The sequence below is a fragment of the Lindgomyces ingoldianus genome (assembly GCF_010093535.1).
Source record: "Lindgomyces ingoldianus strain ATCC 200398 unplaced genomic scaffold BDR25scaffold_77, whole genome shotgun sequence".
NCBI classification, from domain to species: domain Eukaryota; kingdom Fungi; phylum Ascomycota; class Dothideomycetes; order Pleosporales; family Lindgomycetaceae; genus Lindgomyces; species Lindgomyces ingoldianus.
Genome location: NW_022985238.1, coordinates 12,125 through 24,692, shown reverse-complemented (window position 1 = coordinate 24,692; position 12,568 = coordinate 12,125).

Below are 12,568 nucleotides of genomic sequence, written 5' to 3'. Positions count from 1 at the left end.
TACTTTAATGCGCTAACTATTACTATTGCGTAAGAAGAGCACAGGGACCTAGCGTCACCTACATAGGCCTAGTGTTGCGCCTGTGTTTTAGACAAGCAGCCTAAGACACTTAGCGTCTAAGCTCTCTATAAGCCTCTTATAGTTAATAGACTTACTTTTTATTGCTCTCTAATTAGCAGTTGCGATAATTACTCTAAGCAAGCTTTGCTTTTACAGATCATTTATGAACTGTTGTAGTATTTTATTATCCTTAAGTTATAATTTACTATTTTTACTTATTATAAGCTAAGTATCTTAATTCCTCTAATATAGTAGGTGTATAGCCTTATTTTAAGCTAGCTTCTTTTAAGCTAGCTTCTTCTAATAAGCTAAAGTCGCTTATTACACTAGTTTTTATTATTTTACTTACTTAAAAGCTTTATTATTTTTTTTATTTATTAGCTTTTATAATAAGACACTAGTAGTTAAATTTATAAAAAAGTTTTTAGCTAATAATTATTTTAATAATAGCATAAACTTTTTTATTAAGTAAAATAACTTTTAGCTAATAAATAAAAAGCTTTTACTAAAAAAGCTTAGTTACTATATTAAATATAAAAGCTAGCTTTATAGAAATTATTTTATTTCCTTTATATAGTAGTATAAAGCAGATTTAGTGTATAAGAATAATAAAAGCGTCTTTTTAAAGCTTTAGTTATATAAGAGATGCTATATATAAAGCTTTTAAGCTAAAGTAAAAAAAGTTAATAGCTATAACTGTCTGTACGTAAGTACAGCTGTGTCTGTACACGCGTACAGCTGAATTAGGTTGCCTGAAACGTTGGCTATCTGGCCTGTGCGTTAGGGGCTATGTGTACTTAAGAGCCCTCTTTCTTCGTACAAAGAGAGAGGGCAGTAGTCAATAACAAGAAGATCTTTGCCTGCTCACCTCTTGGTACGCCCCTTGGGCGTACGTTCGTTCGATCGAACCTAGGTCAACCGACAATAACTATATTATTAGCTATCTTAAAAAAAAGCACTAAGTTAATACTAATAAAAGTTTTTTACTTAATAAGCTATAGCTTTTAGCTAATTTTTTTAACATTACTTATAAAGTTACTAGAAAAAGGCATATTATTACTTACACTATCTAGTAAAAAAAGTTTTTATAAAAAGTAGTTATTAACTAAGTAATTTTTTATAATATTTTTTTTACTAAGGCCTTATTAGCTAAACTTTAAAGCATTATTTTTTAGAACTATGCTAACCTTCTTTACACTTTTTTATTATTACTTACTACATATTTTTTATATATAAATTCTAAAGTTATAAAGCAAAAGTAGAAGATTTATATAGTACTAAAAGTAGCCTAGTTAAAAGTTATATTAAGTGTTAATATATAAACTTTACTGAACTACTTTTTCTTTTTTAGAGTAGTAGCTTATTTTATTAGTAAGTTAGTAATTCTTTAGTACTAGCGCCTTAGTAGCTTAAAAACTTTATAATAATTAACTATATAAAAATAAATAGTAACTACTAGCACTAAGACTTACTTATTAGCTTTTAAAACTTTTATAGTAACTATATAAAAGTAAATTAAGTGTATAAAATTACTACTATTATTTATAACTTTAAAATTATATTAAAATTATATTATTTAGTTACTAATAATATATTAAATAATAATAAAGAAACTATTATTAACCTTACTAAGCACATTAACATGCTACTTACCTCTAAGCACTATATATACTATAGTAGTTATATAATCTAGCTAGTTGTTAAGGTAGTAATATATAGTAAAAAGCTTAGTACTTTTAAGACTAAGCTAGCCTAAGCTGCTCTTTAAGATTAGTTTAATATATACTACTAGCATAAAGTTATAAGTAAGCTTTATAATTTTATAAACATAGTGTTAGCATTATATAAACACTAAAAAGCTTTTATAATATATTAGGCTACTATTAACACTAATAACTTTTTTTAAAGCTTTAAAACCTTTTTTTATATAAAATAGCAGTTGTAAAGATGGGATGGTAAGTAGCACGGATAGCACTGAGAGCAAGCTTTCGGAGAAAGATAGGAGTGTATTGTAAGAGAGACAAATCGCTGCCAAGCTTCGCTTGTCAGGATTCATGCTTATATACGAAGCACAGGTCATACGACCTCCAAACAGGTCAGGTGAGGCCATACTAGCCCGTTCTAGGACATCTAGCCTTACATTATCCCCCCTTATAGTAGTCCTACAACTTAGAGGATAGAACAGATAACAATAGGCCTAAGTAGTATAAAAAAGTGTTACATAATGCCCTAAAAACTTGCTTCTGCCTATTTTAGTTAATTTTATACAAGTTTATTTAAAAATAACCTAGAGTTATTAAGTAAAGGTAAAGTAAAAGTATAAAGTAAAAGTAAAGGTAAAATAGTAGTATATCTTACGCTAATAGAGTAGCAGTTAGGACAGTATATATAAGGTCTAACTATCCTAGAAATCTATCTTCTTTACACCTCTACCCTTTCTATAGCTTAGAATTTAGAAGATTCTAAACTTTTTAAGGTAAGTACATTCTAAGCCACTCTAGTGCAATCTAGCGCAAAGGGGTGCTAACAAGCTTTAATAGTCCTATTTTACCCCACTCACACCTACCTGTTGCTTAATCTGCTTTTAGCTTCTTCCCTTATGCTTAACTTTACTTAATAACCCTAAAATAGACTTTTACAGCCTACTTTGTTATAATCTAGCTATAGTTTCTCTTAAGAAAGATTAATTAGCTTCTACTAATGTAAACTTACACTCTAATAACTTTTATGTCTAATATGTTAACAAAATGTCCTGCAAGGGCATTATAGACAAGAGTAGTAGCTGTTATATGCTTATAGACAATAAGTTATGTTATAGCATAAAAAAAGAAAAAATTAAGTACACTAAGTGTGCTTATTACCTTAAATCTAGTAAGAAGTGCTTTAAGGTGTGTATTCTAGCTCCTTCTAGCGTATTTACGCGCAGTCTGTCTAGGCTAACCCTAGATAGCTCCCTGTCACTTTTAAACCTAAATAATAGGCTTTTAAGGACACTGTGCTTAATGTTTTAGCCCCTATTAATCTACTTAACCCTACTTAGTTAGCGTAGGCTAATATAACAGTTATGTTATAAGTAAACACTATTATTTAGTTTCTTTAGGTGTAAGTCTTCCTATTGCAGCATAATCTAGCTTAATTAGCCCTATTCTAGCTCTTAATAGTTTATAGTAAAAACAAAATCCTATACAACAACCATCTATACGCGCACAGTGGCGCTATAGGTAAAATTGCTAAGACTAGAGTTGTTTTTAAAAAGCGCGCCTGCTCTAAAGCTAATATTGCTAAGAAAAAAAAGAAAAAGTGTAAGGCGCTTAAAAAGAACTCTAATAAAAATAAAGCTATAATAACTTTATTTAAGAAGGTAGGTGTGTGCTATTCTTAACTATTCTAGCGCTAACTAGCATAATAGAAGAAATATAGTGTTAAAGGTGTCTATGTTACTAAAGCTAAGCAACATTATTACATTAATGCTGCTAAAGCTGCTAATACAGTCTACTACGTCTTTAAAGAGCACAATAAGGCTAATAATATTAAAAATAAGGCTAGTTAAGATTAAACTTTAGCTAAAAAAAGGTAGCTAACTAGGTATAATAAAAAATATCCTAATAGTTATTCTGCTGTCGCAAATTCACCTATAGAGGACCTTAATGTCTAATCTAGGGCCCTGATGGCACAATCTAGTGTAATCTGGCGCATCCTATAGTAAAAATAGTTAAGAATGCATAGTATAGTGTAGTTTTAAGTTCTTTAGCTTAAGCTTCTTTCTTCTTTCCTTAATAAAGTTAAATACTCTTATATTATGTCTTTTAGACTTAAAGTGCAACTGTTTTAGTAGTAATAGATTAATCTGCCTTTAGCTTGCTTACTTTATAGCTCTTTTATTCTAAAAATTCTAGAATGTTTTACTAGACTTAAACTCTGCCTTTTTTTTGCTAGTATAGCTTATTCTAGGCTAGAATGTTTGTTTCTTCTACATAATAAATTTCCCTAGGTTAAAATAACCCTCTTCTTAACTCTAGCAAGCTATTCTATGCTAGAATAGCCTTACTTAGTCTAACTAAGAAATCTTAGGTCTAAATAGGCTATGTTGTCTTTCTATTTCTATAGCGCTATTAAACACCTCTTGTTAAAAAAACCTTAAGTAAAGAAAAAATAAAGTAAAGGTAGCTATACTTAATTTATTAAGTTACTTCTTCTTTTCTAAAAAGTTTAACCTAAACTAGCATAATTTAATTTTTTACTATATATTCCTTTGCTTTTCTAGAACACTTTTAATGTATTTAAGCTAATGTTAGGTCTAGGTTCTTATAAGTTTTTCTTAAATAAATAACCTTTTTATTTTATAAGATATTTCTATACTCTAACTAAGTTCTGTCTCTAGTTAAGTATTTTCTCTACATAGTACACATTATCTCTTATAGTGTGTAGAGTGTTTATAATTAGTTCTAATTACAACTTAAGACGCCCTTTCTAGGTATATAGCTCTAAAAGTAAGACTGTCACGGTATCCTCCCCGGATCCCAGACATAACTGTATCAGACGCGTACTGGAGTATTATTAGTGCACGTCTAACACGAACACAACACAACACAGACATAAACTTAAGCATAAACTGCCTTAACACTAACTAAACCTAGAATAGGCTTAATTTATACTTAAAGCGCTTAGACTTTTAAGCTAAGTATTTAATTACTAATTTTTTTTTAAACTTTCCTATTTCTTACATAATGTCTTGTACCTACTATAATACCTTATGTAGTAATTAAACTAGACCTCTATAAAGCTCTATAACCTTACTTGTGCATAATTATAACATTATGTTGTGTTAAAACTTTAGCTAAAAATAGCCTCTAAATCTAATCTAATAAGCTTAGTACTTACATAACTCTAAGCTATTAAAGTAAGCTAAGAAGCTTTCTAAAAAGCGCTTACTTTATAGAAAAGCTACTATGTTATAAGCTTTAAAGCTTTTTAAAAGAACTTTAAAAAATAGCTTTATGTTATTAAGCAGTCTATTTCTGCTTTAACTTTTATTATAGTAGTAGGAACTAAGAACTTACTAGCCTTAAAGCCTACCTAAAAGTCTAGAGATAGCTTAACTTTTTTCTACCTAACACTGCTTATAACCTGTAACTTTTTTAACTTAGTAATAAAATCTAACTAACTTCTTAATCCCCTACTATTTAATAGAAAATAAAAAGACCTACCTTTCTTTCTACACAAGCTTTAATATAAACTTAAAGGAAACATAGACTAATTCTTCTTTAAACACTTTTAGTTACTATATGCTTACTTTTAACTTAACTATAATATAATAGCCTTAATTAACTTACTAATAGATAAGGATATTATTAACTTAAATTAATTTATAGTGTTTCTGTAAGCAACTTATAGAGACTTAAATAAAAAGTTAACAGCTCTAAGTTACCTAAACACTTTATAATAAAAAAGAAAAAGTTTTACTTTACACTTTACTAAGTTCTACTAACTTACATCTAATATAGGCCTAAATAAGATAGGTTTAATTACAGCCTTATATAACTCCCTCTTAACTAAACTGTAACATGCTATAGTAGAAGAACCCCTTCTAAACAACCTTAACGCGTATGTAAACTTAATTGCTACCTATAATAATAACATAAGGTTCCTTCCTGTACAAGCCCTAATACGCCCCTAAACTAGCGCAGTTGTAAATAAGAACCTTAATGTAATAAAAATTAATTTAAATTATGCTCTAGTTAGTTCTAAAAAGTGTAAAAATTATAAAAAAAAAAGTTAATGCTTTAAGTATAGTAAGCATAGTTATATTTTTTAAAACTGCTTTATTCCCCTTTCTTAAGTCTACGCAAGTAGTGCTGCTAGTACTTGTTAAAGATTTTTACTATTTTAATTTTGTTTTTATAAGGGCTTTAACTTATATTTAAGCCCTAATCCTTCTTACTACTCTTAATGTAGCTGCAGCTATAGCAGTAGGAGCCTGCAAAAAGGCTTGTCCTAGAGCTAAGTTACCTCTTAGGACTAATTTAACACTAGATCTCTGCTAACCTATAGGCTAAGTCCCCTACTAATAACTAAAAGTACTAAGTTAATATTTTTATATATTTATAATAAAGAACTATATTAGCCTTAATATAGGCTTTTATTAACTTAGAAGTAAATAGCATAGGTTACATTAACAGAGAACTAGCACATAAACTAAATCTTTAATTAACACTACTTACCTAAATAATTTACCTAACTAGATTTAATAAAAAATAACTTAAAAAAAGTTTTATTTTTTATACTATAACTATTATAATTACCTACTAACACTATAAGGAGTAGATTAAGCTCTATGTAATAAACATAGGACATTATAACTTAATCCTAGAACAACTATAGCTGTATTAGCATAAGGTTGCCTTTAATTACTAAGAGTAAGTTCTAAACTTTAACTTTTTTTAATGCTAAAATATATGCTTATGCTTACACCTAAACAACACTTAAATAGCACTTAATATAGAAGGTTTCTAGACCTACTTTTTAATAACCTAGAAAAGAACTACCTAAGTAAAGCTAACAAGCTAGGCCTTTTACTAAGATAGGCTATGTAAAATAATTTAATAACTACTTAAACCTAAAAAAAAGAAAGCTTTTAAGGAACTTTTACTTACTTAATTTAAACATAAACTAGGACTTAAATAGTAGATAGACATCTGCTATATAGAACCTGCCTTGTTTGTAACCTTAGCTTAATAACTAGATTATAAAATCTACGCAGTTATAATTTCTAATATAGACTAAGCTTTAGCTCCCTAAAAACACACTAACTTAAAGATAATAGTTTTTTAAGACTATTATAACTTGTTATATATCTTTTTCTAAAATAAGTTTAATAAGCTTTTAATATAATGTCTATATAATTACTAGATAACTCTTAAGCCTAGTAAACAACCTAGTTATAGGCTACTATATAAGATGTTGCTAAATAAATTAAAAGTGCTCTAAAAATACTTTAATAAGAACTTAAAAAAAAGGTTTATTTAAGCTAGCTTTTTACTAGTAGTGTTACTTATACTATTTATAAAGAAACCTAAGAGTAGGCTTTAATTCTATGTTAACTACTAAGGACTAAACACTGTTACTATTAAGAACTAATACTTAATTCTTCTTTTATAAGAAACTCTAAGCTAACTAAGTAAAGTAAAGTATTTTATAAAGTTAGATATTATTACTGCCTTTAATAAGCTAAGAATAGTAAAGGGTAATAAGTAGCTAACAGCGTTTTAGACCTAATATAGACTATTTAAGTACTTAGTAATGCCCTTTAGCTTAGCTAACGCGCCTAGTACTTTTTAACATTTTATAAACAACTTGCTCTAACTCTACCTAGACGTGTTCTGCACTATGTATATTAATAATATTCTAATCTACAGTAATAGCCTTTTAGAGCATAAACAGTATGTACGCCTAGTGCTAAAAGCTATAGAAGAAGTAGGTCTGTAACTTAACATAGACAAATGTAAGTTCTACTAATTAAAGGTTACATATTTAGGATATGTAATCTTTATAGATAGCATCTAAATAGACCCTATTAAGGTTTAGACTATGCTAGATTAGTAATACCTAAAGGACATAAAGAATGTTTAAGCTTTTATAAAATTTACTAACTTTTACTAATAATTTATTAATAACTTCTTACAGCTAGTAAGCTTTATAATTACACTTACTAAGAAAAAAGTTTAATTTAACTTTAACTTAAATTACTAACAGTTTTTTAACTAGCTAAAAAAAGCCTTTACTAAAGCCTTAATACTCTACTACTTTAACTTTAAACTACTAATACTTATAGAAGCTAATGCTTTAGACTATGTAGTAGCAGAAGTTCTTTTCTAGACTAAGCTAGATAGGACTATTAGGCCTATTATATACTTTTTAAAAAGAATAAGTCTTGCAGAAGGTAATTATAAGATCTATAATAAAGAATTACTTGCTATAGTATGCTACTTTAAATAATAGCAACCTAAACTAGAAGGTGTAGCGCATTTAATATAGGTCCTATCTAACTATAAGAACTTATAGTACTTTGCAACTATAAAATAACTTAGCTACTAATAAGCCTATTAGTCTAAATACCTGTTTTATTTTAATTTTAAGATTACTTATTGTTTTAGTTAAGACAGAGAGAAACTAGATACTTTTATAAGGTAATTCTAAGACATTCTTGCTTAGAAAAAAGTGTAAAAGGCTTAACACTAAACTCTACTTTAACTTAAGCTATTTTTAGACCTTAACTTAAATAAAATAGATTAAATAATTAATTAAATTATTACTAATAAGTATTTAAATAATAAATTTATTTAAGAAACTTTAGACCTGCTCTAAAACAGCGCTAGTTAGTTAAAGAAGGTAACACTAGCTAACTATAAAAACTAAAATAGTAAGCTATATTACTATAACTAACTTATAATCTTTAATTCTAACAAACTAAGAATTAAACTACTCTAAATTGTACACAACTTGCCTGTTAGAGAACACCTAGGCAAAGGAAAGACTCTTAACCTACTATAGAGAGAGTACTACTGGCCCCGCATGTTCTATACTGTACGCTAATACATATTATGTTGCTATACTTGCTGTAAAGTAAAGGCCTTTTAAAAAAGGTATAATAGCCTACTTAAACTACTTCTAATCTCTAAATAAGCTTAAAAAGACATATTAATTAATTTTATTATAGACCTACTTTTATCTAAAAGGTATATAAATATTATAGTAGTTGTTAATTACTTAACTAAGTATTAACACTTAATACTATGTTCCTTTATAACTGCCTCTAATATAGCCTAGTTATTCTACTAATACATATAAGTTTACTATAGCCTGCCTAACATAATTATATTAGATAGAGGTACGTAGTTTATCTTAGCCTTTTAGGACAAACTCTGTAAATAGCTTTAAATTATCCCTTATCTATCTACAGCTTTTTACCTAGAGACTAACAGCTAGACTAAGAACATAAACGCTGTAATAGAATAAGTTCTATAAGTGTACATAAACTACTAGTAGGATAACTAAGTAAAATAGTTAGCTATAGCATAGTTTAAAGCTAATAACATAACATCTAAATTAATATAAGTATCTCTGTTCTTAGCAAACTATAGATACTACCCCTAAATAAGATTTAAACTACTTATAAATACCCCCTAACTAACTTATTAATTTATATAAGTAATAAATGTAAATAGACTTATTAATAAGATCTAAAACATATTTAAATATGTTTATAAAAAGCTTATATAAGCTTAAGCTTTTTAACAAGAGTATGTAAACTAATCCTAAACCTTTGCCCTTGCGTATGCAGCTAGCAAGAAAGTCTAGCTAGATGCTAGAAATATCTAAACAAACTAATAATTAAAAAAACTTAATTAGAAGAACTTTAGCCCCTTTATAGTAGCCTATATAGTCTTATTGCACACTTACTAATTAATCCTACCTAACAGCATAAAGATACACCCTGTGTTCTACGTATTATTGCTGTGCTAAGTAGCCTCTAAATCTAACTATCTACCTAGATAGCTAAACCTGCTACTTAAACTTATTATTATAAATAACAAACTAGAATATGTTGTAGAAAATGTTAAATAGATTTAGTTTAATAAGAAGAAACATACTTATAAATACTTTATAAAATAGACTAGATACAACAAACTATTATAGGAACCTATAGAAGCTTTGTAAGAGAACTTTATAGTAACCTAATTCTATGCCTAATACTTATCTAAACTAAACCTGTACTCTAATAAAGACAACTTAATGCTAGAACTACTAATGTAAAGGATTCCTTTCCTAATAAGAGGGAGGGTACTGTTACAGTATCCTCCCTAGATCCTAGACATAACTGTATTAGACGCGTACTAGAGTATTATTAGTGCACGTCTAACATAAACATAACATAACATAGATATAAACTTAAGCATAAACTGCCTTAACACTAACTAAACTTAAAACAGGCTTAATTTATACCTAAAGCGCTTAGACTTCTAAGCTAAGTATTTAATTACTAATTTCCTTCTAAACCTTTCTGTTCCTTACACAACGTCTTGTACCTACTATAATACCTCACGTAGTAATTGAACTAGACCTCTGTGAAGCTCTATAACCTTACTCGTGCACAATCGTGACAAAGACATAGAACACTAGATAAACTTCTCCTAGATTAAGTAGGTCTACTTTATACACCTCTACGCTAATCTAGCCTATAACTTTTCTTAGTCTTAAGAACTTCTAGTCTAACTTTTTTTTTAGCCTTATTAATTTTATGTGTTTATTAGAGACTAATACCTTATCTTTTACTTATAGCTATATATGCTTCTATTATTTGTCTACATACTTTTTTTAATATATATTTGCAGCAATAATTTTCTAGCAGTATTTTAACTATAGAGTAAGTGCTTTTACAGCAACTCTGTTTACTATGTGCAATTCCCCCTAACCTAGGGGTTCTCTAGGCTAATCTGGCCCTCTTAGGTTTGCTCTGTAGTATGCTTAGAAAGGAGTAACTCCTGTAGTCACATGTACGCTATTGTTATACATAAACTCTACTATTAGTAACTACATTACTTAATTATCTTGTTCTAGGCAATAGTAACATCTAAGGTACTGTTCTAGAGTTTAGTTTTATCTTTTAGTCTGCCTATTAGTTTTAGAATAGTAGGCTAACAAGAGAATCCTTTATGTGCTAAAATAGTAATAAAAACTATTTTAGTACTTTAAGTTTATTATTAGCCTTTAATTAAAGATAATGTTCTTTAAAACTTTATAAAAGTAAATAACTTTTTTTAACTAAACCTTTACTAGGTCTAAAGCCTCCTAATTAGCTCTAGCTAGCACATAGTAGGCTATCTTAGTAAGACAGTTTACTATTATAAGGATTGCATTATATACTAACTCTAAGTATTTATAAGGGGGCAGCTGTGTTATAAAATCTATTGTAACATCCTACTAGAGCCTATTAGGCGGTAGCAAAGGGTGAAGGAGCCTATATAGGCAGTGTTGTAGAGCTACTAATTATCTGCACTTTAGGTAGTTATTATAGTACACCTTTACATCCTTTCTAAGCCCTTTCTAATTATATTAACATATAATCTTTTTAAGTGTCTTTTTTACACTAAAGTGGCCTGCTAATAGGCTGTTGTAGCACTCTTAGAACACTTTTGCCTTCTCTTAGTCTATTATTAGGGTCTTTCTTTCTATATTAGCTATAGCATGTTATTTTAGCCTATTTTAGGGATAAGTGTCTTTATTAAAGTTCTTTTTATTCTTTATTTTACTCTTAGTGTTTAATAAGTCTGTTTTATTATAGTCTTCTCTAATACTTAACATAAGGTTCTTATTATTATCCTTTTCTAGTTTTTTGCTTATAGCTCTTTTAGAATCTAGCTATTTTAGCCTTTGTTTTTTTTTAAAGTAGTTCTTAGCTAAGCCTAAAAAATCTTAAGAATATGTAATAGCTATAACTATTAATTTCTTATTATAATTTTATTAATTTAAGAGGTTGCGCATGTTTATTACATACGCTGCATTCCTCTTCTAAAAAGGCTATTATAACTCCTTAATGTAGTTAGGTCTTCTTAAGAGTCTATCTACTAGGTTTAGCTTCTCTAGATAGTGCATAATAACAAAATTATATTCTATTATCTTTTTATAAGCTTAGACCTGCTAGTAGTTTAAAGTTTTAGTTTTTATAAACTAGCAAAGATTATTATAGTCTATAAAAAGTTTAAATAGTAGACTTTAAAGGTAATGTTGCTAATGTGCTAAACTTTTGTTAATAGCAAGCAACTTCTTATTATAAGTATTATAATTATACTTAGCCTTACTTATCTTTTTTTAAAAAGAAGCTAATTAGCCTTTATTAAGCCCCTTTAGTCTTATTTAAGACTAATTAGCTTAAAAAGCTATAAATTACGCCCTCTAAGGTGTTAACCTCTACTTTAGTTTTTCTATTAGCATTAAAATAAGCTAATATAAGAACTTTAAAGAATAAGTTTTAAAGCTTTTAAAAGGCTACTTTGCTTTTAGAACTAATATTAAGCTTTTAACTTTCTTCCTGCTTTTATTTTTAACTACCCTTTACTGCATTTAGGCCCTTTTAGGTTAGCTTAGTAAGAGGCAGGGTAATTAAAAAAAAGTTAGTAATAAACTGCCTATAGTAGTTTATAAACCTTATAAAAACACAAATATTCTAAACAGTCTTTAGCATTAGCTACTTCTAGATTATCTTAATTTTTAAAGAGTTAACTTTAACTCCTTCTAGGTAAACTATGTACCCTAGGTACTTAGTCTTTTATGTGTAAAATTTGCACTTACTAAGTTTTAAAAAAAGCTTTACTTTACATAATTTCTATAGCACTTTTTTAACATAAATAACTTATTTCTCTTTTATGTTAGAATAGACTAGAATATTATTAAGGTACATAATACATGTTACATTAACTAACCCTGCTAGGGCCTAATTAATATAAGCCTA